Raw genomic sequence first — 27,933 nt, 5'->3', positions numbered from 1 at the left:
AAAGGCATATCTGCCTGCCAATATCATACTTTCATTCATTCATTCATTCATGCCATAAATATTTACTGAGAATGTACTCCATGCCAAGTTTTGAGGGGAAAGAAATTTGAAAGTTAGATTCAAGATGCAGGAAGAAAACTGCCATCCAACGAGAAGTAGCCCCCATTGTCTCCCCAGTCTATAATGCCCTCTTCCTCCTTCACCTATCCCCCAAGAGCAGTGCATGTCTGATTCTTCCCTGAGTCCCCATGTTCCAGCCAAGCTGGGAGCCCCGTGATGCCCAGTGAGCCCTGGTGAAAAAGCACCGTCTCTCCATCTCCCACACGTGGTCCTGGCAGACTCTCCACATGCGGTGAGTCTTTTCCTATCCCCCACAATGACATGCCTGCTTCCAAGGGCCTGTCTGCTGCCTGACATGCATCTATCCTGTTGCCATGGACCATGGTTACACCTCCCCACTGGAAGCCCAGGTTCAAACCCGAGCCCTTCCCTGACATGCTGGGTGACCTCAGGCAAGGCTTTGGCTCTCTCTGACCTCAGACTTCTCACAGCAGCCGCAAAGCTTGGCCTGCTTCTCTTTTGGTGCTCAGGAAGCTGAGGTGGAGGAGGCAGTATCCAGGCAGGCCTCCCTGGGCAGAAGGTACCTCTCCTGAGCACACAGACCTACCCAGGCACCAGGCCCAAATATATGGGCAAGGACTAGATCCTGGTATTGGAGGACCCTCAGGAGAGGCTGCGTGTGACTTGCTCTCTCTGTGACCTGGGCTATAGCCCATGGACTAAAAGAGGTCCCCACTTCCAAGGGCTCTGTGAAGGGACAATCCAAGATGCTTCCTGGAACAAACTAACATCTCTGCGGGTTCTGCCTCCATCCAGACAAACCCTTTCCTCAACACTCCCGCCCTGGAGAGGGCATGGGTGTTCACCTGGGCAGGAGTGAGCCACCCTTAGGCCGCTCTGTGCATGTATGCATGTGTGTAAGACTGCACACAGGCTTGTAAACATGATATGTGTGAGGGTGGAAGAGGGTGTGAGCACAGGTTTGTGTCTTTGTGAGGGTGTGTGATACTGCAGTGGTATAGCTGAACTTGTATGTGTGTACACAGATATGTCTGTATATCTACAGGGGTTGGCATGTGTGTATGTATGCAGATAGTCATGTGTCTGTGTGCAGAAGTGAGTGTATATGCACACATGCAGGTATATGTGTGTACTGGTGTGTGCACACAAGTGTCCAGGAATAGCATGTGCATGCTTTCACGTGGGAATGTGTGTGCAGGTATGTGACACATGTGTATACTCAAATTCACACCTGCCAGAGGTGCTGCCCATGGCCACCAGTCCAGGTCCAGCTCTGTGTCCGCTGGCTATAGCTCCAGATGTGGGGGTAGCCCTCACAGAGAGAGGATGTGGCCACGGGCAGGTGCTGGGGACAATGTGGATTTCAGCTCCTGGTGGGCAAGGCCTGTTCCCAGAGCCCTGGCAGCAGCTCTGGGTCAGGAAGGGCACAGGCTGAGTGAACTCAGGCCCAGGAGATGGGGACTGTGGGGTGGGTCAGCCACAGGCCTCATTCATTTTCATGTGATTTGTATGCATGTTTGTTTTGTCTTCAGCACATGGCTGGCTCCATGACCCTCTGGGGGAAGGGAACCCATAGGATTCTAGTCCAGGACTAGTCTAAGACCTGCCAGCTCACAGGGACTAAAGTCCAGGGGGCTCGAGCCCCAGCATACCTTAGGCCTTAGTCTCTGCTCCTTATCACCCACAGACCCCAGATCCTTCCTTTTCACAGGCTGCCCTGGGCCACAGAATCATACACACATACACCCCTATGCACAATTGGAGTCTTTCCATAGATACACATCCGTGTTCCTATCACACCTACACCCCAGTCTTCTACACAGACACACATCCTCAAGCACATGTTCACACAGCTCCTACACAGAGGCACAGGTGGCCACGCCTGCTTCTGTGCCTCCTCTTTGATGCCCACACTGGCTAGAGTCATCTTTTCCACACCCAAGTCTGACTCTGCCTCACCCCTACCCATATGTCTTCCTATTGCCAGCAGGACAATTGGAGCCCTGGTCCTGGCCTTCAAGGCCTTCCAGGTCCTTAAATCTGGGCAAAGCCTCCTCTCATGCTGTGCCCACACTCTGCCTTCTTGCCACACTCCCCATCACTCACCAACACTTCTCATCACGGTCTGGAAGAGCTCAACCTTCCCACCATGCTGTCAGCTCTGTTTTGCTCACTGCTGTTTTACCCCAGCAAATAGAACAAGTCTTGACCCAGAAGAATTGCTCAGAAAGACATATACAGACTACAGGAATCAGTGGTGGAACTGCCTCCCAGCCAGGTGTGCCCCCTTTTGTAGGACTTACCCAGCTATATTTGTGTCCCTGTGTGCCTCCCCCATCAGACTGGGGCTCCTCTAGGCAGAGACTGAGTCTGATTCAGCTCCACATATCCGTGTCCAGTATAGGCCAGGAACAGAGCACAGGAGTTGGGGGTGGATCAGAGGCAGTGCCTAGGGTGCAGCAACCCCCTCTATGAGGCCCAGGGATGTCTGGAAGGTGGGGCTGGCGGGACCACGTGAGCCAATCACACAAAACACGATTGTCTCAGGCAAGTGGCCTCCAGACTACTTCCTCTGCCCCATCTGAACCACTTTCTGGAGTCACTCTAGCCATTCAGCCCCTACCGTGCTTGCATACTCCCAGGGACAAGGAACTCACTTTCTTACCAGTCGGTTCCTTCCCATGTGGGATGGCTCTGCCTGACATCGACTCCTCCCACAGCGCCATCCTGTCAACCCCTGATCATCCTGAGCCACAGATTCCCATGGAAACTAGAAAAAAAGATGAGCAAAAGGAGAGGCAGATGCCAGCTTTCTCAGCAGCTCTAACAACCTTTCCAGCTTTGGGCAGAGTTGGGAAAAGAAGCTCTTGCTTCTCACCCTACCCCAGGGACAGAGGGCTCCCCCAGCCCCAACCGCCATCCTCAGGAACCTGGAGCAGCACAGAGACAGCCCCAAGAAACTTTTTTTTTTTTTAAGATGGAGTCTCACTCTGTCGCCCAGGCTGGAGTGCAGTGGTGCAGTCTCGACTCACTGCAACCTCCACCTCTCAGGTTCAAGCAATTCTCTTGCCTCAGCCTCCCGAGTAGCTGAGATTACAGGCGCCTGCCATTACGCCCGGCTAATATTTGTATTTTTTGGTAGAGACAGGGTTTCACCATGTTGGCCAGGCTGATCTCGAACTCCTAACCTAAACTGATCTGCCCTTCTTGGCCTCCCAAAGTGCTAAGATTACAGGCATGAGCGACCGCACTAGGCAACCCCAAGAAACTCTTCAGCAACCTCCACTGAGCCACATCCCCTCGCTGAGCCCCCATCCTTCTCTCTGAGTCTCCACCCTCTCAAAAGTTTTCCCATCCACAGAGCCCTTGCTTCCATCCTAAGCCCCAGCCCATCACTAAATCCCCAGCCCCTTCACTGATCCCACACCCCTTACTGACCTCCACTCCATCTCTCATCCCCCGTGCCCCACCTCACCGCAGATAAAGGTCCCAGTACTTCCCCAATCTCCTCCCCTTGGTGGCACCTCCTGCCATCCAGTCTGAAGAACTTGAAGGGGCTGCTCTGACTCTAGCCCTAGGAGTGCCGTGGATATGCCTCCTCCTGATTCTGGTAGCAGGCTGGGTAGTGGACGAAGGAGGCAGGCTGGTCCTCTGCCAAAGGCAGCCACCCAGACCCCTTCCTGCACCACCAGACAGCTGCAGCCCTAAGGCTGCTCAGCTTTCCTCCACCTGCTATTCTGGGCTGGTCCCACTCCAGGGGTGCCTCAGGCTAGAGTCAGTCCCTGACCCCAGTCCCCGCTACACACACACACACACACACACACACATACACACACATACACACACACACACGCACACACACACACACACAAAGGCTGCTAAGAGTTGAGCCCAGCAGAAATACCAAGACAAGAAAGCCTAAGCAACAGGGACCAAGGCCCCATGCTCTGAACACTCCCTGCTAACTCAGAAACCATCAAACAGGGAGGCCCCAGTCTATGGCTTCAAGGCTGCAAGAACTCCCAGAGCTTCATGTTGTTAGAAAATCAAAGCCTCTATTATAACACCCATCATTCAGAGAGTCTGTGCTTCTTACATTCTATGAATGCAAGAACCTGGGGTCTAGAGAATGTAGAAGCCCAAGATTCTAACATTCTGTTGTCCTGACTGCCTGAGATGCCTGATTGCAGGACTCCAAGACTCCAGCACCTGGTTTCTATGCCCCTGAGAACCTAATGGTCAGTGGGCTTGAGTCTCTGTGATGCCAGGTTAAGGGGAGGGCAGCAGCAACCACCTGTGTCAGCCTGCAGTTGGAGATACCAAGGACTGGGATTGGGAGAGCCCAAGGAAATGAACACCCACTCCTAGTGGGTGTCAAGGGAGTGATGGGTGTCCTGGAGGGGGGACGCAGGGAGGGGCCAGGGTCTGGGTGGGTGACTCAGTCTAACCCCCCTGCCAAACTCTCCAGCTGTGTAACCTTAGACAAGTGCCTCCTGGAGCCCCCGTTTTCTCACTTCTAAACTGGGGATCAACTGGCCTTCCTTGGAAGGTGGCTGTGAATACATGAGAAGAGGCTCAAAAGCACTTAACAGAGAGCTTGGTGCTCCCGACAGCTCAGAAAAGGATGTTGCTTGTTGTCCTCATGCCCTAGCAGGCCTCAGCATCCTCTGGCAGTGCCAGTGCCCATGGCTTAGGATAAGGGATGTTTAACCCTTTCCTGGTTGCCCAAGTGACATGAGACTCTGTCCTCAGGCCCCCACCCAAGTCTACCTCATCTCATCTCCTCCCTCCCCACCTTCCCTGGTGGCCTGAAGTCCTTAGTGCAGAAGATAGGCCTGAAAAGAGGGAAGAGCTGGGCCCTAGCACCAGGAAGCTCTCCTACTTCTGAGCCTCAGTTTCCTCATCTCTACAATGACAGAGTAGGACTTTCCATGGATACTTGCTGGCCCCAGGATTCAGGCTGTGTGGCCATGGTGGCCTTGGTGGACAGGCCTGGCAGGGAAGAGAAACCAGTGGGAGCCCCTCTCCTGGGACCAAGTGACAGGGTGGAAGTAGGGAGCAGCACGAGAATAAGCAAGGGGACCCCAATGTGGCTCCCTACCCAGCAGCCCCAAATGTTAGAAGAGAAATTGATTAAGCCCATCCCTTTGTACCTGGCAAGAATATACCCCCCAGGAGACGGAGTCCCTTCTCCATGGGCCCCTCAGCCTGCCTGTTTTGTTTTGGTTTTGTTTTGTTTTGTTTTTTTGAGACAGGGTCTCACGATGTTGCCCAGGCTGATCTGGAACTCCAGGGCTCAAGTGATCCTCCTGCCTCAGCCTCCCTAGTAGCTGGAATTACAGGTGCAGGCCATGGCACCCACCTTGACCTGGCTGCTTCTGGCAGAACCATATCCAGATATGGCCCCTGGTCCTCCCTAAATACTCCAGCATATGTGAGGTGCGTGCAAGCCTCCAACCCCTTGCTTATACCATTCCACAGGCCTGAAGAACCCTCCTCCTCCTCTCCGTCAATTAAATTTTAAACAACTTTAAAGGGGAAGGGAGGGGAATGGCCATTGATGACCACCTTCTAAGTGCCAGATCTATTCTCTCATTTAATCTTCATGATATTATTAGCCCAATTTTACAGTTGAAACTGAGGCCTTGGGACCTGAGGTCATTTGTCTAAAGTTGTGCAGCTAGAAATGGTGGAACAGCAATTTCAACACAGCTCCTTCCAGCTCCCAAGCTTGTGCTTCTTGCAGCAGGCTGACTCAGGGAAAAGAGCCCAGGGCCTCCCCCAGCTCCTTCCTTGGCTTCAGGGCCACACTTGAGCAACTCCTCCCAGCCCAACAGTAGCCCCAGCTCCAGAAGGTAGAGACCATGGTCCCCTCCTCTCTTGCCTCCTCAAGTTGGAGGCAGCCTAGAGCCCGGCCACGCTTCCTGATTGATCGAAAGGCACTGTCTCAATCGGCAAAGACTCCCGTGGTGGGACTGGGAGATGTGGCATTCTGTTTCTAAGCACTCGTCGCTATGGAAGCCAGGTGCTGCCAGCCCAAGGCCTAGCAACAAGGCACGGTGCAGGGTGGAAGCCATTGTTGGGGGCTTCTGAGGCAGCCAGCAAGAGAGAGGGAGGGTGGACTCCATCTGTTCTCCGGGCTGGAGGGCTGGACCTGCTGCCTGGCTGGGCTCTCGAGGGGATGGAGGCAGAGAGGTCAAGACCAGTCAGGCCCTGAGAGACAGAGGCCCAGAGATAAGAGCAGAGAGAAGCATATAGAGAAAAACAAAGGGAGTTCAGAGACATGAAAGTCAGAGACACCATCAGACAGTGAGAGAGATTTGGGAAGGTGGAAGAAGATAGGAGCTGGCTAGAGTCGCAGAGACTGCTTAGACAGAGACCAGAGGCAGGGAGGTCCTGATTCCCAGTGGGGCTCCACTCCTGACTCCCAGGGAGGGAGAGAGTGTGCCAGGGAGTGGGGGAGAGTTGCAGGGGAGCGACAGAGATGGATAGAGGCATGACAGGAGGAGATAAGCCCGAGGCAGGAGGCAATATAGAGACAGTAATAAAAGAGAGGAGAGAACTGGAGAGGGCCAGGCGGGCGACTCGGACGCGGACAAAGAGCAGACGGCAGTGGGGCAAAACGGCAGCAACACCAGGTCAAGGGCACTGAGGCTACCAGAGTCCTGAGCTGGCCCCAGTCCTGGGCCCCTCCTCCTTAGTCTGTCCATCAGTGGCATGAGTGTTACCCTCCAGCCTCGCCTGTGCCCTAGAACACAGAATCATCTGGGCACTGAAGAGAGACTCTGGAGGTCAGAGGTCACATGTTTCTCTTACCCCCAAGGGGACAGGTCTTGCCCAAGATGGAACAATGAGGCAGTGTCTGAAATAACAGGAAGTCAGGGCTTGGGAATCCCAGTCCAGAGGTCCTTGCGCACCCCCACCCCAAGTGACACCACTCCTAGTTGCCTATGGGAGCTCAGTTAGTGCAGAGAGGCACATTTGTCCCTGTATCAGGGTGAATAAGGAGATGACAGAGCCTAAGATGGGACACCGCCATAGGGGGCAGAGCTCCAGCCCTGGGATGTTTACTTCCCTCTTTCTCAATAGCAGGCCCTGTGTTGGGGCCCTGGGGACCCACCAGTGACTGGTAGAACACAGCAGCCCACCCAGCGCTGGGACCAGGGGAGGCAGGTGCTGGAGAACCCAGAACAGCCTAGCTGCTCGGCGTCAGGGAAGTGGCAGGCACTTGACAGGCAACATCTCATTTAACCCTCACCAGAGCCTGTCACAGATGAGAGGGCTGAGGAAAGTGATTTGCCCTGACTGCCACCCTCCAGCAGGTGCCTGAACTGAGGCTCAATCCCAGCTCTCTTGAGGCCAGTGCAGGTGGGAGAGCCTGGGGGAGGCTCCTCCACTGGGAAAGAAGCAGCCAAGAAGCAAGGTGACCAGGCCTGCTCAGGAGCCCCGCCCAGAGGGAGAGTGTGGGGTGGCCTGGGGAGGGTCCCCAGCCCTCCTCCAGCCACCACTGCTCCTAGCACCAGACATCTCCTCTCCCCTCATCAGGATGAATGACAGCATGCTCTCCTCTGCCCCAAGCTACCTGTCCCTAGGATTGCTAACACTGTTAGCTGCACCTGCCAGCCAGCCCTGGGAGCTCCTGTGCCCTCAGAGGCACCTGGCTGCTCCTGGTTTCTCCAGACTTACTGGAGGAACGAGACAAGATGAATTCAGCACCCACTATGTGCCCTTTTACATTTCTTATCTCATCATATTGTCTGTCGAGGTCTCCAAAGGCTCTGAGATGGGCTTGCCTCACCTCCCCGCAGCTCCAGCTGCTGGTCCCCCTACCCACCCACCCCCGACCACCATAGTGTGACTCTTGCAGCACCCACTGAGATCTGCCTCTAGGGCAGGGCGGGAGGGTAGCAGTAGGCACACAGGTGCCTGGGAACGGTGAGTTTGATTCTCAGCCTCTGTAGTGCCCAGGTTGGGGACAGTGGGGGAATCAGGGGAAGGTGTGGGGCTGGCAGGTGAATGGCAGGAGGAAGGCAGGAGCAGGGGAAGGGAGCCAGGGGAAGGCAGGCAGCTGCACACCAGCCTCGCCCCACACATACCCCGTACGCACTCAGAGACTGTGCTGCTGCCCAGAACATCGACCCACGGCGCCACACTCCCCTGGGCCCCAGTTTCTGGAAGGAGGCACTGCAGGGATGATCGATCGACTGTCTCCCAGCCTCCCCTTTCCACTGCCTGAAGGCTGCCGCCTCCATGCAGCTCCCCAGCCAGCCAGTGCCACAGCCAGGGTGAGATGGCCTGGGGACAATGAGCTTGGGGCAGCCTGGGGACAATGAGCCCTCTGCAACCCAGCATTCTCCTCACTCCTTAAGAACCTGGCCCAGGTAGATGGATGGTACAAGAGCCAAAATGGTGGCTCCTGTTCATGCATGCGCGTGAGTACTTGTGCATGTGTGTGTGTGGGTGTGCACAGGTGAGTCAGTAGAGCAGGAGCTGTGAATGCAAGATGTGAGCCATAAGGACCTGGGTTCAAATCCCAGCTCTTCCATTTCCTGGATATGGAGCCTATGCAAGTCACTTAACCTCTCTGAGCCTGAGTTTCTGTATCGGTACAGTGGAGTGATGAATGGGATGACACATAGGGCTCTGCAACAATACTTGCCGTACAATATTCTTTTGATACACAAGAGCTTTTATTAGTGTTACTGTGAGTGTGTGTGCCTGTGTGTGCATGTGCAGGTGCCCTAGGGAGATCCAGGAGGGATTTCTGATACTCCAGCAAGGGAGTGCAAGCTATTCCCCAACCCTCGGGCCCCCCAGAGTGGGGGCTGCAGCCAAACTCTCAGCTCAGCCTCAGAGGAAGACCTGCTGTGCCCCCCTTCTCCCCATTTCTCCCCAGACAAAACCACCTGTACTGGGCAAGGCTGTGTGGGGAGATGGATGACTTGGCGGCCACCAGGCAGGACTGGTGATTAGGAGGCTAACGGCCTAGCATCCGGAGAGGAATGGGAGGGAGGTTGAGCTGCGGAGCCATCCATCAAGGCTGGCAGGCCCAACCATGCTGCACAGCGGGGTGGGAGAGGTGAGGGGAGAGCCGCGAGGTGGGGCCATGTAGACAAGCCGAGGGCCAGACAGCCAGGCCCAGCCCAGCCACTGACCTGTTGTAACCCTGAATGAGTCACTGTTACCTCAGGACCTCAGTTTCTTCATCAGGACAACGGGGCTAAAGGTTTCTTCTGCCTGGATAAGTTCCAGCACAGCAGGCCCAATATCAGGCCCCAGGGCCAGAAGGAGCCCTGAGGAGAATGTGAGGGGCTCAGGGGGGCCCATGCCTCCTATAGGTGCCTAACTCAGCCAAAGGCTCCTGAGAGAGGGAGGAAGAGGATGGAGCAGAGTCTGGGCTGCGTCTCCAAAATCCCAAGTTTGAATCCACCTCTGACCTTAATGCCTTGCTGGCCCTGGCCAAGCCCCTGACTTTCCAGATCCTTCCCTGGATGCTCACCTCCACCCCACCCCCGCCCCCAAACTGGCCAGTCTGCCAGACACCGGCAGAAAGGATTATCGGCACAGCCCTTGCTGATGCAAATTTCATTCAAACTGAGGGCAAAGTCACCCATGGGCTCGCCTTACCTTTCTCAGAGGTAGTGACTACTTGGGAAAATCCTGGTCAGCAAGTCTGGGGCAAGAGGTCCCAGCTAGAGTCCAGCAGGACCCAGGCAGAGCCTGTAATCTCAGTCTGTCTCTAGTGACTTAAGCTTGAGCAAGTCACTTTCCCACCCTGGGCCTGTTTCCCCATCTCTAAAATGAACCTTCCCATTTAAAAATCAAAGAAGCAACAACAAAAATCTTCAGGGCTCCTCTTCCCCCAGGGACAAACTGCAGACTCCTCACTGCATCCACTCCCTCCCAGTCCTTCTCGTGCCTCGATTCCTCCCACGTTCTCCACTCCCCATCTCACACTTAGGCCACTCTGAACATCTGTCGCTCCCCCATCCCACGCTGCTTCATCTCTGACCTTGCCTCTCCACTGAAAACCTCCTCCCCACTCATCAGGGTCAGCAGCCACTTGCACAGCCCCCTGGCCCAGCTGTGGCAGGCCCTCTCGCCAAGCCATCAGTGGTCCCCACATAGCTTCCCTGAGGCCTAGACTAGAAGGTGGCTGTCCCCCACCTCACTCAGCTCCCTGGGGTGAGGGCTGAGCCTGGCTTTATTCCCAGATGAGGGGAAAAGGGTTGGCAGCCTAGGGCCTCAAACAGGAACAGGGCTCAGAGGAAGTGGGAGGAGGGGAAAGAGGAGGGATGGAGGAATGAAAAGAAGGGGAGAAGGAAGGAAACAACTGTCCCCAAGGTCCCTCTGGATGGAACAATCTGAATGAACTCCAGTCCATGCCAGATGCAGCCCCATGCCCTGGCCCCTGCCCCTCCCACTTCCCCATCTCCCTCAGGCCCCAGCCCCGCTCACACACGCCAGTACAAAGGCCCAGAGCCAAAGGGGTCTCTGGCCTCTGCGGCTGAGCCCTGACTGGAGGCTAAGAGTGCCACGTGGTCGTCATAGCGATGTTGGATGCTGTCATCACTAATTCATCACCTGAACCCTGGGAGGCCTATGAGGTGTGAGGAGAGCTGGTCAGAGCCGATCAGAGCAGTCACTGGGCACAGGCGTCTTGGGGTCTCGGATCTGGGGGAGGAGCAGGGATCTGCTCCATCACCCCAACCCAGCTGTACCCTTCCCTCAGCCTCCCAACGCCCAGGTAAAAGAAGCACAGACCTGCCTCCGTCTGTTGTGTGCACCTACTGTGTGTCCAGGTCGGTCCAACTGCAGAGGCGGCCTCAGTGAAGGCCATGATGGGAGCCTCCCACCCAGCCTCTGTGAGCAGCGCAGGGCATGTCCCTCCTGATGTCACAGGAGCTGAGGAGGGGTGGAGGGAAGAAGGAGGGAGTTCATATATTGTGCCTCCTCCTGGCAGGCATGTACCAGGCATCTTTAAAATGTAATTCATTTAATTGTCCCAGAAAACCTGCAGGGTCAGAATCATTACTCCATTTTATGGATGCCGGCTGTCCTCTCCGCCTCAATCCTCCCAGCCAATCCTCTGGGAAGCCTTTCAGGATGCCCCACCCTGACTTATCACTACCTTCTCTGAACTGCCAGAAATGGTGGATGAGGGTTCTGGTCTCCCCCATCAGATTGGGCTGGGGGCTTCTCCTCCTCCCGCCCCAGGCTATAGAGGAACCAAGGGCAGATCTTCCCACATAGCTACCCTCCTGGCAACCAGAAGACCACCCTCATCCAAGCAGGCTGGAGTTGTGGTTCTGATCCCTCCCAGGACATTCCCTGGAAGTCACCTCCTCCTCAGCCTGGAGGATAAATGCCAGACTCTTACCTGTGAGGCACACCTGCAACCTTCCCACCCGCCCCCACACAGACCCTACTTTTTTCTCCGTTTTAAATGTTTTTAAGTAGAGATTGAGTATTACTAAGTTACCCAGGCCGGTCTTGAACTCCTGGCCTCAAGTGATCCTCCCCTCTCAGCTTCCCAAAGTGCTGGGGATTACAGGCATGAGACACAACACCCAGCCCACACTGCCTATTTTCTTCACTCACAGCCTCAGGAAAATGAACTTTTTTTTGGAGCAGAAGAATGGGAACAAAATTAACACGCAGTCACACAACAAAGCATTTACTGAACACCTACTTTGTGAACACCTACTTTGTGCAGTCCTATGAATGAAGCTTGGGATACAACAGTGAACAACACAAATCAAACTTAATCCCTGCTTTGTGAGGCTTTTGGTCTAGTAGAGTCAGCACTGAGTCTTCTAATTTTTTCCTTTTTTTTTTTTTTTAGAGAGAGAGATTGAGAGACAGGGTCTCCCTATGTTGCCCAGGCTGGCCTCAAAACTACTGGGCTGAAGCGCTCTGTCTCAGCTTCCCAAAGTACTGGAATTACAGGTGTGAGCCACTGTGCCCAGCTGAGCACTAACTCTTGCTTTGCACATTTTAGCCCACTCAACTCTTACAATATGCATGCAGGTGGATGCTATTGTGCCCACTTTGTAGTGGAGGAGACGGCAAAACTTGGGGTGATAAAGGAACCTGCCCAAGCCCACATGCTGGCAACCTGCAAAGGCAGGAGTCACACCCAGTTGTGTCTGACTCCCAAGTCTCATTCTTGGTCTGCTGCTGGGTGAGGAGGCGGTCACAGAGCTAATCCCTGCCCTCACAGAGTTTACAATCTAGTGTTGCCATCCCAGTTCTCCAATAAGCATCACTGGGAAGTGTTCTTGAGTCTGATCCAAATCCCTCCTGCTGCAGCTCTGACTCGGCCTTTCTTCCTTAGGACCTCAGTGGGGTGGAGGATCAGCTTTCATCTCCTTGCAGACACCTGGGGTGCTCCCATGAGTTCCCAGTCTTTTTTCCACCCCCACCTTGCACAGAGGCCTCCCCCACAGGAGAGAGTGAGGTGTGTGCTCTAAAAATACATTAATCCCTCCCTGCTCGCGCTCTAATTAAGCTGAGTGAGTCACTACTTTAAGTAATTTATTGCTAGTTACATAATTGCTTTAATATTCGGTTCTAGAACTGGGGAACAAAAGTGACCCCCTTCTTTTCAGGGAATTGTTAATCCACAGAGTGGGTTTACGGCCCCTGGTCGGGGGGAGGATGGGGAGAGGAGTGGACCATCTTGGCCAGCCCTTGCTACAGTCTGGACAATATATGGCCATTTCCACCAGGACCACAGTGCATACCTGGGCAAAGGAGGGGCAGGTTTAGTGGAAACACCAACTCCCTACCCCGTCACCCACTCTATGGGTTTCTGAAGCCGCCACTTCCAGCCGATCCAGCCCTCACATCCAAGACTTGCCCTCAGGAGACCAAGGCCTGAGCATCCCTTCCCCTGCCTGGCTGCACTGCCTCTGCCAGGAACCAAGGCCCAGAGAGGGTCAGCAGTTCCCTGGCAACTTCCAGCATGTCGGAGGCACCCCCACTCCATGTGCCCAGGTTTTCAGTCCAAGGAAAACCCAGTACCTCTCACACTCCTATAAGAAGTCCCCCCTCAAAGGGACTGACTACAAAGGGCACAAGGGAAGTTTGCTGGGATAAAAATATTATTTTCTGAATTGTCATGGTGGTTATGACTGTATATATTTATCAAAACTCATTATACACTTTAAATTGGTGATTTTATCGTATGTAAATTATGCCTCCATAAAACAGATGTAAAAAAATAAAAATAAATTTTGAAAAAAGTAGTCACACCCCCACCTTCTGAGCCCCTACAGCAGTAACAGCTGTGCAGAACTGGCAGCAGTGCAGAAACTAAGGAGGGGCGGGGCAGAGAGCCCACTATGGAGGCACATAGTAGGTGCTCACACAAGAGGTGTTTGTTTCACTAAGTGCCAATCAGCAAGGACCCACTAGGCACCTCCTGAGTGCATTTGCACATCCTTGATCTCATTAGCTCTCTCCCTGCTCTCACACAACCTGGAGAGGGAGCCAGGTACATTACACACTGTGTCTCATTTAATCTTCATGGCAGCCTTAATGAGATGGGCTCTATTATCCTCTCCTTTCTACAGATGAGGGAACAAAGGTGGCAGAACTTGCACAATCCTGCAGCTGAGAAGTAAAGGAGCAGAGATCTGAACCAAGAGACAGTCCTCAAGGCTTGTGCTCCTAAGCACATCCCTCCACTACCTCCCTTCACAATACTCAGTGGCATGGGTTAGGACCCCAGGCATGGATGACACGCCCGCTGACCCCAGGCCTTGAATAACGAGGATTTCACTGGACTTATAATGAGGATTTCACTCAGAAATAGGGGTAGGGCACAGCCAAGCAGAGGAGAGTGAGTATGTGTGAGCTCCGAGAGGTGGCGAAGGGCAAGGTCAGCTCTGGGAAGGAGGGAACTGGGCAGGCAGCAAGCCTGGAAGAAACAGAGAAATCAGGCAGGGTCTGAGAAAATGAGGCAGAGGGCATTTGGCTGTGTCCTCTCTGTGGGTTTAAATGTCTTCTGAGGTTGGGCACAGTGGCTCATGCCTGTAATCCCAGCACTTTGGAAGGCCAAGGCAGGAGGATCACCTGAGCTCAGGAGTTCAAGACCAGCCTGGCCAACATGGTGAAACCCCGTCTCTGCTAAAAATACAAAAATTAGCCAGGCATGGTGGTGAGCACCTGTAATCCCAGCTACTCAGGAGGCTCAGGCAGGAGAACTACCTGAACCTGGGAGGTGGAGGTTGCAGTGGGCCAGTATAGTGCCACTGTCCTCCAGCCTGGGTGACAGAGCGAGACTCTGTCTCAAAAAATAATACATAAATACAGAAATAAATATCTTCTGAGGCCCTGAGTAGCTGGGGCTCCTCACAGCTATTCCTAACTCACTTCTCCCCAAATTTGCCTCTGTCCAGTTTTTTGTTTTTGTTTTTGTTTTTGTTTTTGGCCCTAATCACCCACTCACACCCACAGTCACCACCTCACTGAGCAGAGGCAAAATCCTTCATCCCAAAACTTGACAGAAACTCATTGGAAAACAGTCAGTGATGCCAGTGGCAGGAAGCACTCGAAGGCTGGGGAGTATGGAAAGGCCGCTATCAAGGAGACAGAAGTCTTCCTGGAAGACCTGAAGAATGACAGGAATTAACCAGGTAAAAAGAGGAGGGCACTGGGGAAGGGCATTCCAGGCAAAGGGAACAGCATGTGCGGGTCTCTCAACCCAGAGGTGAGAGACGCTGCACAGACGGGGAAGCACAGGCGGCTCGCTCTGGCTATTCTGGCATCTGTGTATATGCCAAGTGTGAGTGCTTCCCTGGGATGTGCCACACACGTGCTGAATCATACCTGTGTAGCATCTCCAGATGTGTATACCTGTGTCATGTGCATTGGTGTTCCCATTTGTTCTGTTTCATTTCTGGGTCACTTTTTGGAATGATCCTGTGTCTGCTTTTCAGCATCTGTTGGTGTCTGTGTTGTGTGTGTACTGTGGGTCTCTCTCTGTGCTATGGTCTGCTTCTTGGTGTGGGGAGTTCTGTGTTATTGAGTTTTTCCTATCTGTGTATTTATATTGGTGTTTAAGTCCCTATGCCCAGATTGTGTCTGGGTTTTGGTGTGTTGTTTGTTTGTGGCCAGGTCCCTTATCTCAGGCAGCTGGGGTCTGGAGGAGAAGCTGGGGCAGGCAGGTGCTGGAGCTGGGATCTAGTGGCACACAATAGCACCTAATGATGGTCAAGCACTTAGAGTGGGGCAGAAAGCTGCAGGGGAGATGCTAATTAGCACTGAAAATGAGTCGGCTGCCCAGGCCCAGAGAGGCTGACACAACACGGATGAGTTGGCTGGGCCAAGGTCCCTCAACTCCCAGCACCATAAGGGGCTGCCCTCACTGACTCGCCTCCCAGGGAGGCTCAAGGCCCAGGCTCTAGACAGCAAGAAGGACTGAGATCCGACTCTAGGAGGAAGGTCTTCAAAGGGAGGTCTTTTATCAGATTTGGCAGTGGAGGGGTCATAGTGTTATCAAGAGATAGGCAGCGGTGACACAGGTTTGCTTTAGGGGCCATTGTCTGAGGGGGTGGCCTATGGGTGCCACAGATGAATGCTCCAGAGAGTGAAAGCCACAGGCAGCATGAGGCAGGGAGGGATGTCCCTAGAGGAGGGTCTGGAGCTGCCACACACCTGCACTGGTGGGCAGACACTGAGGAACTAGGGCCTTAGCTCAGGCAGGTGAGCCGGGAGGTAGCGGCTGTCACTCCTCCTCTGGCCCATTAATGCAACTCACATGTCCCCGGCCAACCCCAATACTGCCTCTCACCTGGGTCTAGCCCCCCTACTTCACCCATCATTTGGAGCTTCCTAACCCCAAAGCAAACCATGGCCTGACCCTGCTTAAACTTTCCTTTGCTTCACTTTGTGAGCTGGGCCTTCACTCCCTTCCTCTCCACCGCCAGGCCCTTCCTCCAGCCCAGGAGCCCTGAACCTGCCATCCTTGACTTCTTGCTGCTCACACCTTTGCTCTTGCAGGGCTCTTTGCCTGGAATACCCTTCCTCTTCTCCTCCACCTGGAAAACTCTCATTTGTTCTTTAAGGCTAAGACCCAACATCACCTCCTCAGGAAGGGTCCTCATCAGCGGTCCCAGCACTCACCCCACAAAATTGATTGCATCTGTGTGTGCCTGTCTCTAACGAAGCTGACAGCAAGGGCTGTCAGGTCTATCTCCATGGCCAGGGTGACAAGCACAGGCAGAGCACACCAGGGAACCCTCAAGGCCAGTTGGGATGAATGAGCAGGTGGCTTGGGGGGCGGGGGGGCTCCAGGGCACACTGTGTTTTGAGAATGACATTCTTCAGCAGCCCCTGCGCTGCCCAGATATGGAGCATGGCGGTCAAGGTAGGAAGCAGCTCTCAGCTGGAGAGTGGATAACGCGCATATGAGTCCACTCAGGAGACCTCAGTGAATGTGACAAAGTGAGTGTTCGGGCCAGGCGCGGTGGCTCACACCTGTAATCCCAGCACTTTGGGAGGCCGAGACAGACAGATCACCTGAGAACAGGAGTTCGAGACCAGCCTGGCCAATATGGTGAAACCCCATCTCTACCAAAAGTGCAAAAATTAGCCGGGCATGCTGGCAGGTGCCTGTAATTCCAGCTACTTGGGAGGCTGAGGCAGGAGAATCACTTGAACCCAGGAGATAGAGGTTGCAGTGAGCCAAGATCACACCACTGCACTCCAGCCTGGGCAACAGAGCAAGACTGTCTCAACAAACAAACAAACAAACAAACAAACAAACAAACAAAAAAGTGAGTGTTGAGATCAGAGGCAGGGCCTGGCTTCTGACTCCAATTCTGATACCAACAGGCTGTGTGACCTTGGGCAAGTCCACACCCTCTCTGTTCTTCAGTTTCCCATCATCTATTTGTTCTTCCACCTCCAATCTCTAACCTTTGCTGCCGGGTTGTGTGCCCTGGAGGCCAACTTCTAAGTGGCAGCTTCATCCAGGGCTCCCTTGCCCCCTGGCATCCAGATGAATTCTGCCAATGAGGGTCAGGGTGCTGGCAGGAGAGCAAAGGGTGAGAAGCATGCAGGCTCACTGTGGGTATTCACCCCCTCACTCACCTGCCTCCTTTGACAAGCAGTGGCTGCAGCCACAGCTCCTGCAGGGCAGCCCCATCTCCAGGGCTCTGGCTTATGGAGCTGGGCACTCTCCTTGCCCCCCCTCCACCAACACCCCTGGCCCCTTGAATGCCAGTCCTGAGTACCTTGACATGTCCTGCTGGTTCCCTTAAGCCTTCCCCATCTCCATAATAGTTGCTTCACTAACTGTCTTCAGTTAAACCATTTAAGTGTGTCATCTGTTTCCCCTCTACAAAATAGGGTTAGCCCCTTGAAGGATTATTTAAGGAGGCGATTAAACAAGGTCATTTTTAAAACATAAAGGTCACTCTGTAAACCTTAGTTCTCTCCATCTGGATCCCAGATCCCACCCCACTGGGAGGTTTTGTTTGCTTGTTTGTTTGAGACAGAGTTTTGCTCTTGTTGCCTAGGCTGGAGTGCAAAGGCATGATCTAGGCTCACTGCAACCTCTGCCTCCTGGGTTCAAGCGATTCTCCTGCCTCAGCCCCCCAAGTAGCTGGGATTACAGGCATCAACCACCATGCCCAGCTAATTCTGCATTTTTAGTAAAGACAGAGTTTCTCGATGTTGGCCAGGCTGGTCTCGAACTCCCTACCTCAGGTGATCCGCCGCCCTCAGCCTCCCAAAGTACTGGGATTACAGGCATGAGCCACTACGCCTGGCCCACTGAGAGTTTTAAGATAACTCTGAATTACCTGACCTGGGAAGGAGGTGGTACCCAACTGCTGCTTCTCTCCTCTCCTACCCCAATTCCTGCCCAGACCCCAACCCCAGGAAGCCTCTCCTCTGCCCCAACCAGAGCCCATGTTTGAGCCCCACAACCATGGACCTCCCACCCTAGAGCCCCACATGATTCAGGATCTGCCTCCCTGCTCCTTCCTGCGAGTGCTCAACAGCAAAGCCGCCTTGGACTTGCCCAGTCCTCCCCATCCCACCCCTACTCCACCCCGGAGGATCCTCCCATCCAGCCCCTGCCTCCAGCCCCAAAGCTCCAAGAAGACAAATTTCCCTCCAGTTCTCCAGGGAATGGGATCTCCCTGCTTCCAGGTGCGCAGTCTAACCTTGCACCTTCCACTGCCCAGGACACCGGGAGCACTCTGTGAACTCAATCCTCCCAGGCCCAAGAGAGCTGGGGCACGTTCTTCTCTGGCCCCCTGTGGCAGTTACAGTTTGAAGGGACTCAAGATCATCTGCAACTTCCTCGCTAGAGTAGGCATCTCGTTTACAACCTTGCTAACCAGGCTGTCTAGCCCCTGCTCATGCCTCCCCACTATGGGCAGGAAACTCATCCCTCTCTCCCAAGCACCCTCACATTGAACCCAGCTAGGCCTCCAGGACTGCCCCAAACCCCAGCACTGTCTCAGTAATAAGAGCTCAAAGAGAGACAATAGGGAAAGCCTTGAATGTTACAACGGTAGAAACCTAAAAAACAAACAGAAATGAAACAAAACCAACTACTGCAAAGAAGAAATTGAGGCTTCCAGAGGAGCCCCCTCCACTGGCCTCACTTCACCACTGGGCTCCTCGCCATGGAGTCTCCATGCTCCATGGAACAGTCGACTTCACACGTTCCTAGGAGGAATCTCACAGCATGCAGAAGCTCTGGTAAAAACTTCAAAGGCAGCCTCTGAGGCCCAGGACGCATGGAAATGGCCAGGTGCAGGAGGTGGCTTCACACCACAGACTTGGCTCTCCTCTGAGCTCCTTGCCTGCTCTAGGGGGTGGAGGGAGGGCAGCCTTCCAGGTCAGACACTCCCCTCTCTGCTCCAAGCCCTATCATCTCATCCTGGGTCCTGCTGGGTGACCTTGGGTTAATCACTGCACCTCTCTGGACTTCAGTAGTTGCATCAGTACAAGAGGACCGTGCCGGGAGTCCCTGAAACTCTCTAAGTGTGACCATTAAGAGTTCCTGGGGAGAACGGAACCTAGACACTTCCCAGCCATGTCCAGCTGCTCAATCTGATAGACTAGGACCCTGGCTGGCCCAACCTGAGACTGAACACAAAGCCTGACTCTGGCCCAGAGTCCTCTGAAGAAAGCCCAGCCCTTCAAGGATCTCTACCTACAGGAAGGTGGGACCCAGGAGAAAAAGTGTTGAGTAGCCAGACATTAGGCATGGCCTTAACGTTTAGCACAGAAAGTGTCTGGGCCTTCACACACACACATTCTCTCATCCCTGTGCTCACATTCAGACACGGGCATCTGTATATACAGGGAACACACATACAGTTTCACTGGAACATATGTATATGGCACTCTATACACATGTACACACATAAGCCACAATCACATGCATATAACTATTTACCAAAATCAGACATAAAAATGCACAGTCATGGCCGGATGCAGTGGCTCATGCCTGTAATCCCAGTACTTTGGGAGGCCGAGGTGGGTGGATCATTTGAGGTCAGGAGTTCGAGACCAGCCTGGCCAACATGGTGAAACTCCATCTCTACTAAAAATACAAAAATTATGCAGGTGTGGTGGTGCATGCCTGTAGTCCCAGCTACTCGGGAGGCTGAGCCAGGAGAATCGCTTGAACCTAGGAGGCGGAGGTTGCGGTGAGCCGAGATTGTGCCACTGCACTCCAGTCTGGGTGAGAGTGTGAGACCCTGTCTCAAAACTAAACTAAAGAAGGACACTCACATGCTCACACATATGAGTATGTTCACACTTTTATACGAACACTGACCCACACATTCTCACCCTCTCAGACCAGCATACACACACGTACAACTGGAAGCTTACATTCAGGTACACATACACACACTGAGACACAGACATGAATAAACCAAACAGTATCCCCAAAGCAAGTCATGACCCAAAAGAAACCCAGACCCCAAATGCAATGTCATTCTAGATGCATTTCCAAATCTTAGCCTGTCACAGAACCATGAGGAGAAAATTTCCTCTGGCTTAACTCAGTATGTCTGTCCCTTCTGATTGGGGTCCAACCTTTCCTCAGCCTTCATTCCTCCCAATGCCATTTCAGCAGGGCCCTCTCATCCTAGGCTCAATGGAGGTGAAGAACAATGGGCTATCCTTCTCTCCATCCTTCATCTCTGCCACTTGTCCAACACTTCTACCGGCCTTTCAAACATAAGGAAGATTCAGGCTGGAATGGACTGTATGTGATAGCACCCCCTTCTGAGACATGTGATATTACAGCACAGCTTTATGGTATAAAAGTTATCACTCCTCAGCCTGAGGCAGAGAGGAGTAGGAGAGAAAGAGGAAGATGGGCTGGGTGCAGTGGCTCACACCTGTAATCCCAGCACTTTGGGAGGCCCAGGCGGGAAGATAACTTCAGCCCAGGAATTCGAGGCTGCAGCGAGCTATTATGGCACCACTGTACTCCAGCCAGCAAGACACTGTCTCTACTAAAAAAAAAAAAAAAAGAAAAAAGAAAAGAAAAAAAGCTGGGGGAAGAAGATGAAGGAGAGGAGGAGGAAGAAACTGAGAAGAAGCATGGAGGAGGGAGAGGAGCAAAGTGCTGGGTGCACCAAGGATGGAATTTAGAAGCCTCAGTCTGACTTTGGTTTCTCCAGTTCAATCCATTCAGCCCAGGCTGCAAGATCAATTCTCTCAAAGCTCAGCTCTAATCAGAGAACCCCTGGGTGGATCCTGGTGGGCCACAACACAAAGTCCAAACTCTCAGCCTGGAATCAGCAGCTCTGTGCTCAGCTGTTCCTCTGCTGAGATGTCTCACATCCAACTTTAATTGTCCACATCTTGCCTGTCTGCCATCTGGAACAGTAATGTATGGAAAGAGCAGGAGCTCTGGAAGCAGACAGACTTGTGCCCCAGGTCTGGTTCCACTGTCACTGGCTGAATACCTGTGGGCAAGCGATTTTCCCTCCTGGATCCTCCATTTCTTCATCCAGAAAACAGCAGTCTCTTGGGTTTGTGGTGAGGATTAAATGAGATCATAGATGTGGAAACAGTGCTCAGGAAGCTGTAAACTTCTGTGTGAACATGTGAGGAGTCGTAATTATGGCTTAATCCTTGTATCCCTGCTCCTACCTGCACCCCTCAAACACATAGCAAGCCAGGGGTTCCCTGAGGGAAGAGGTCGATGCTGCTTCACCTTTGGGCCCCACACAGCCCAGCACCCACCAGAGCCAGCCCTCAGCCAGCCCTGGCAGCGGGGTGTGGATTTGGATCAAAAGAGGCAATACAAACTATGCTTACTGCAATTTAACAACAGACTACAGCTCCCAGAATGGCTCACAGACTGCATGGGCGTGGCCACAGACTGAACCCCTTCTTCACCAAGCCCTTTCTTCCATTGTATTATCTGGGGATTGGTCTCAGACAACCTAATGAGGTAGCCACACTTCTCTGAGATACCTTGGTCCCTCCCACAGAGCTTTGTGCTTCTCACCATAGCCACAACCACAGCTCTGTTTAAGGCCTCCTGGTCCCTTCCACACGATGACAGCCCTGGGCTCCTAGCTCTGGTCTCTCCCCCTTCAGGCCCCACTAAATCTCTCTGAAAGTGCGGCTGGGCTGATCGTGGGTGGTTCATAATGACAGTAGCTAACCTTTGTGAGCACCTGCTGCATGCCAGGGACTAAGCTCTGCACTTCCGGATTCTTCACAATCATCCTGCCGAAAAAGGATAATTATCTCCAACCCACTATTCATACAAGGTTCAGAGTAGTTAAGTAACTTGCCCAGGACCACACAGCTACAGAGTAACAGTACATCTTTCAGTATGCTGCAATTTGAGCATAAGCCTGTCTGCCACCTTCTCTGCTCTATCTTCAAAGCCTCCTCTGTGCCCAAGGCAACCATCCAAAGAATGAAAGCCCAGAAATCCGGGGTCCACACATCTCAGCAACTACACTGTTGGGAAGTCCTCCTAGATATTTGACTCAAATCTCTTCTGCTGCACCAAGCCCCAGTTGCCTCCGTTTTTCGGCGGGGGGGAGGGGGAGGCAGTGAGAAGGGTGACTTCAGGGACTTCAAGAAGTGGGTCACGTCACTGGGGACCTGGCCTTTCCCAGGGAGCAAGCAGCTGAACAATAGGAGATAAATGTGTGAAAACATTCCTGTTACTAAATATATCGACTTCTCGGGAGGATGAGGGTGCTGACAGGGAGCCCATGGCCCCCACCCTGGAGGCTACAATCTTGTGGCTCAGAAAAGCTGGGGCATTTCAAGGAGCAGACAAGGCTGTTCCAGCTGTCCTGGAGGCTGGGGCCGAGGGGGTGCGAGGCCAGCATAAGAAGGGGTGATGGCTCATTTCTTCCAACCAAAGCTGCCAAGCCCTAGCCAGCTGATTTGCATATTACTTTGCATTTGTTTGCATGCCACTTTCTGGAAGGGGCCCACATTCTTCAGCCACTGCTTCTCTCTCATTTCCAGGTTCTCTTTTGTTCACTGAACACCCCTTTCTCAAGCAAGGCTGGGCCCTTCAGCAGGCCCTGGTCAGGAGAGACCAAGAAGTTGAAAACTTACTATAATACCTACACATCAAGCCTGTTGGAGACATCTTCATGGAAAAAAGTGCTTCCTACAGTCTAGCCTCAATTCCCTACTCCTCTTCTGCTCCCCCACTGCCCAGAGCTTCCCCCAGCCTGGCACTTCTTGCCTAGGCCACTCTGAACTCCTATAGTGTTGAGTAAACAAAATCGTGCTCGCCTCACCTTGAGGCCTTTGCACATGGTGTTCCTTCCTGGTGCTGTCCTTCAATTCAGCCTGAAGTGCCTCTTCCTTGTAAGGCCAGTCCCAGTGGCCCCTCCTCCTAAATATCTTCCTGTGACACTGGCACAGGTAGGAAAGTCTCGGAGCTTCCATCCACGTGGTCACTGGCTCTGTCCATCTGCACCCAGGGGTGTCATGTTTGGTAGGGCCAGTGAACGGCTGCTGAATGAATGAATGATGAGGCCCGATCCCCCTCCCCTGTCTCTCTCAGCTCCCCATCCCCAGTTCCCTCTCCCTGGATGACTTTACTCACTCACCTATGGGAGAGTCAGAGGCTGACAGTGCCTCTGCCTCCAATTCCCCCTCTTGTCCTCTGAGAGCTTCCCTTTCACACGCACAGCCCACTCTCATGAAGCCAAGAGACTCACAGCCCTACTGCATTGGTAGGAAGTTCTTCCTGCTGTCTGTCCTCACTCCCTTATTTGGCCATGCCTGCTTCTTTATCATTATTTTTGGAGAGGAGTCAGGGCCTGCACCCATCTCAGTTTTTTGTTAATAAAGGCTGCCCATTTCTCCCACTCTCTGCCTAGATGTGTTCTTGCCAGTCCTGGATCATTGTGCCCCAGCCTGGCCCTACTTCAGGGGACAGTAACACAGGATGGAGAAAGGACATAAGGCCAGGCTGGGTAGCCTGGAGTTGCTGGGACCTGCAGAGAAGACCCAGGGCAGATATAACTACCACAAGGGAAGGGCTGCCCAGGAAGGAAGAGATGAACATTCCATGTCTAGGGGTATGAAAAACAGCAGGCTGGATAGATCTGCAGGGCAAGCTGTAGAAAGTAGTAAAACAACTGCTAGAAAATGACCCAAATGCCCTTACTGTCTCCTCCCACCTGGAGGGTGCATTGAGTCAGGTGCCTAGCCCTGTGCCCTTCCTACCCACCTTCACAAACTGTTCCCTCTGCTCTTCCCTGCCTGTGCAATTCCTACCCATCCATCAAGGTCTGGCTCAAATGTCTCTTCCTCTGAAGCCCGGGCTTGCTGTGGGCCCCCCACCTCCTACACAGCACTGCTCACCCTGTGGGGTTGCAGATTTCCACTTCTTTCTCCTTCATCAGACTGGGCACTCCCTGAGAACAGGGACTCAGTCAGTGTTTGCTCCGTGTCCCCAGTGACAAGTGGGCACCAAGCAGCTACTGAGGAGTTCCTGTTGAGTGGTTGAATGAATGAATGCAGGAATGGAATCATGCTGAGTCGGGAGATTTCACAGGCCCAAGCAGCAAAAGCTCGGGGAGCACAGGCCTGGCCTGACAGCAGCACGACTGAGGGTGAGACTCCCAGTCCATTACGATCTAGGGGTAGAGGACTGCTGGGAGCTTTTCCCACCTCCCACCCCCACCCCCCATCATTTGGCTAGATCCCAGCCAAGCCATCAGCAGTCCCTGGGGACAGGAGGCTGGAGTGGGAAGCAGGAAGAGTGGCAGGAGCTGCTTGGTGGGCAAGGGGAATGACTGCGGGGGGGTGGTGGTGCAGGGAGCATAAAGACAATTAACCCTCACTAAGCTGACCAAGCTCAGCAACCAAGAGGTTCTGGGCAGGGCGTGAAGGAGAATGATACTGAGGGTCAGGTCTGATGAAGAGGTTGAGCCCCAGCCTTGCAGCCAGAGGACGGTGACGAAGCCATAGTTTCAGTTTCCCTGTCTGGCAAGAGATGGCTCCATGATCTCCAAACCCTCTGCATCCTAGCTAGAAACCCCATAAAGATCTCTCACACTACCTCAGCCCACCCACGCCCAGCTTTCCTGAGCCTTCCAAGAGCCTTTTCCCTCATGAGATCCTGACTTACTGAAGTGCCTGCACCCCCCACCCCAGTCCAAGCCTGAGCCACCTAGACACTCCCTTCCCTATCCTCATCTATCCAGCCTTTCCCAAGTTCTCAAAAAGCCCCAGAACTCACTGACCCCTGTATTGGGTTGGCCTCCACTCTGGTCTCCTGGCCCCACCTCTTTCTCAACCAGACAATGCCACCGAGGCAGGTTTCTTTCTTTTCTTTTCTTTTCTTTTCTTTTCTTTTTTTTTTTTTTTTTTTTTTTCTTTTTTTGAGACAGAGTCTCACTCTGTCACCCCCAGGATAAAGTGCAGTAAGGCAATCTCAGCTCACTGCAACCTCCACCTCCCAAGTTCAAGCGATTCTCGTGCCTCAGCCTTCTAAGTAGCTGGGAATACAGGTGCCCACCACCACACCCAGCTAATTTTATTGTATTTCTAGTAGAGACGGGGTTTCACCATGTTGGCCAGGCTCATCTTGAACTCCTGGCCTCAAGTGATCCACCTGCCTCTGCCTCCCAAAGTGATGGGATTACAGGCATGAGCCATTATGGCAGGTTTCTAGAACCCAAATCTGATCATGTCTCTCCCTTATATAAAACCTTCCTGGGCTCCCCAGGGCTCTCTGGATAAAGTCTAAGAGCCCTGGATCTCAAAGTTCTGCAGAATGTGGCTCCTGCCTGCCCCTACTCTATACAGTGTCTTCACTGCTCCAGGACATGCCCAGCCCAGCCAAGGGCCTTTGCTTATGCAGTTCCCACCCCACCGCCACCTGTTAGCATGACGTTGATCTCTACTGCTTAATTATTCTCAAGCTATTTTATGTCTATGAAGCTTAGGAAGCCCCAGAGGGCAGAGTCATTATTGCCTCTTTCTTTTCTCCATCTCTCCCACAGGGTGTAGAATGAACTGTCCTGAGTTCAAAGAGGTGGTCATACATTCAGCCCCTCCCTGCCCTGCTTCAGTGGGCCATGGTGTCCCAGCTGTATCCTCAATTGCCAGGGGGAAGGAAACAGACACCCACACATACTCAGATGAACACACACACACAGACACACACACACACCAGCCACAGAAGCACCAATATACACACTAGCACCATGATCACACACCCACACCAGAATACTTAAACGCACACAGCCATATCCACCTCCACACACAGCAATGCTATTATTCACAGACTAACAAATACACACACATGAATGCACATGGAACAGATACAAATGCACACTGATTCACTCTATTTTGCAGACACAACACACATAACATACAAATGCAACCTAATAGACATACCTACATACATATGCAGACCAACCTGCACTCACACTCAGACACATGCAAATAAACTCTCAGTCACACAGGGATGATCACAAACTCTGACAGGCTGCTTTGTATCCAACCATCAAGGTACCCTAGAGCTCTACAGGCCCTTCTACACCCAACATGTCCCTTACACTCCACATGTGTATACACACACACACATACACACACACACACACCCTGCCTGCCACCTCAGCAGCCTTTAGTAGAGGGGTGTCTCCATGGAGCCCCCCACTTACTTGCACATGCACCCCCCTGCACGTGGACACACACGAGGCTGGCACCTCATTCTATCTGGCTCCATAGAACCCTATCCTGGGACAGATGCTTTGGGGTAAAGTTTCATAAAGTGGTGTCCCTGAACCCCAATTCCCAATTCCACGGAAGGTGGTTACCTCTGACCCTCTCTTGCTCCAGGGCCACTCTTATTCATATTTGCTCCATCTTTCCCCCTCCCCACTTCCTTCACACACACATAGCCTTGGTGGGCCAAGACACTCTCCCTCTCCAGGGTCCTGAACCAGCCTATTGCAGCCCCGAGAGCTCCTCCCAACTCCTTGGCAGACCTCCCCCTCCCCACATACACTCTCAGCCATGGTAGAGATGGTTCAGGTTCATTATCAGCCCCTCCTCCAACCAGGAGCCCCTTCCATGGGACCCCAGCCTCATCACCTACTAGATCAACATTAGGCACCCTCATCCTGTTCAGAAGTAACCTGCCCCCACCCCAGGCTGCAGTCTGGCAACGCGGGGAGGAGGGGTGCCCAGGAGCAGGATCGATCCTTCCACGTGGCTCAGCTCCATGCCAAATCCAGCTCCTTGGAGGGACTCCCGGGACCCTGTCTGTGGCACCTCTCACAGCCGCTCACCACCCTAGCCCCTCACTGTACTCACGGTTCAGCCGGTCGCGCTGCCGGGTACTGCTGGCTCCTGCAGAGGATGGAGTGGCCGCATGCCTGCCCCATCACTCCTCATCGTCCGCTTCCCCAGCCAGACTAAGGTGGCACCTCGCCCTGTCCCCGCTGCCTGGAGTTCCGGGCAGGGCACCCCCAGCAGGCACAGGGACCGAGAGCAGTGGGCTGCCCCCCACTCAGCCTGGACTCAACACCCCAATCCAGCTCTGCTGCCCCACTGCTCCCACCTCTCCCGCTGCCACTGCCTCTGCTGCTCAGCTGGCTCTGGGAGGAGGTTGGAGCAGGTCTGATAATGCAGAAGGGGGAGGGAGGAGGGAGGAGGAACAGAGAGAGGCCCAGACAGAGAGGGAGAGAGGGAGGGGTAGAGAGAGTCTGACTGGGAGAGAGGAAAAAAGACTCACACATAGAGAGACTGAGATAAACACAGACAGGAAGGGGGACAGTAACACATGAAGAGGGAGAGGAGAGAGGGATCAGAGCCTCAGAGAGATCAAGATGGAAGTACAAAGAGATCAGAGAGGCATAGGGAAACACACACACAGAGGAACAAAGACAGAAAAGGAAAAAAAAATCAGAGGCAGAAATAGAGAGCTGGGTAGGGGGAGAGGGGAGTGGCTGACAGAGGAGGAGAGAGGGGAGAGGATGAGGGATTTACAATCCTCATGGGCTACGCTGGGGCTGGGGACTCCAGGGGCAGCAGACCCAGACCCTCTGCTGCCCCACTGCAGAAGCCTTCAGGATGAGGTGACACGCTTGTGCCCTCCTTGAGTCTGAGAGATCAGGCCTCCATGCACAGCTAGCCGCCCTCTCCTCTGGACTCTCTCACCTGGTGTGTATCATGTCCTAGGGTGCATCCTAGCCTGGAGCTGGGTCCACGGAAGACTTAGGGGGCTTTACTGATGGCCTTTGGACTCAGAGCCTTATCACAGGGCCCACCTCTTGGTGGCTTGACTTAGCTGGGACTTGGAGCTGATGTGTGAGCATGGACTTCTACCAGGATCTGTGGAGACCTAGGCCACAACCT

General features: G+C 53.4%; 1 protein-coding gene across 1 annotated transcript in view; it reads right to left on the bottom strand.

Moving 5' to 3' along the window:
- Positions 1–27,933, bottom strand: part of PDE2A (phosphodiesterase 2A) — a 100,987-nt gene that overhangs the window by 72,124 nt on the left and 930 nt on the right. The gene's annotated exons all lie outside the window — the stretch shown is intronic.

Source organism: Rhinopithecus roxellana, chromosome 15, assembly GCF_007565055.1.
Source record: "Rhinopithecus roxellana isolate Shanxi Qingling chromosome 15, ASM756505v1, whole genome shotgun sequence".
Taxonomy (NCBI): domain Eukaryota; kingdom Metazoa; phylum Chordata; class Mammalia; order Primates; family Cercopithecidae; genus Rhinopithecus; species Rhinopithecus roxellana.
This window is presented reverse-complemented; position numbering and strand designations above follow the sequence as displayed.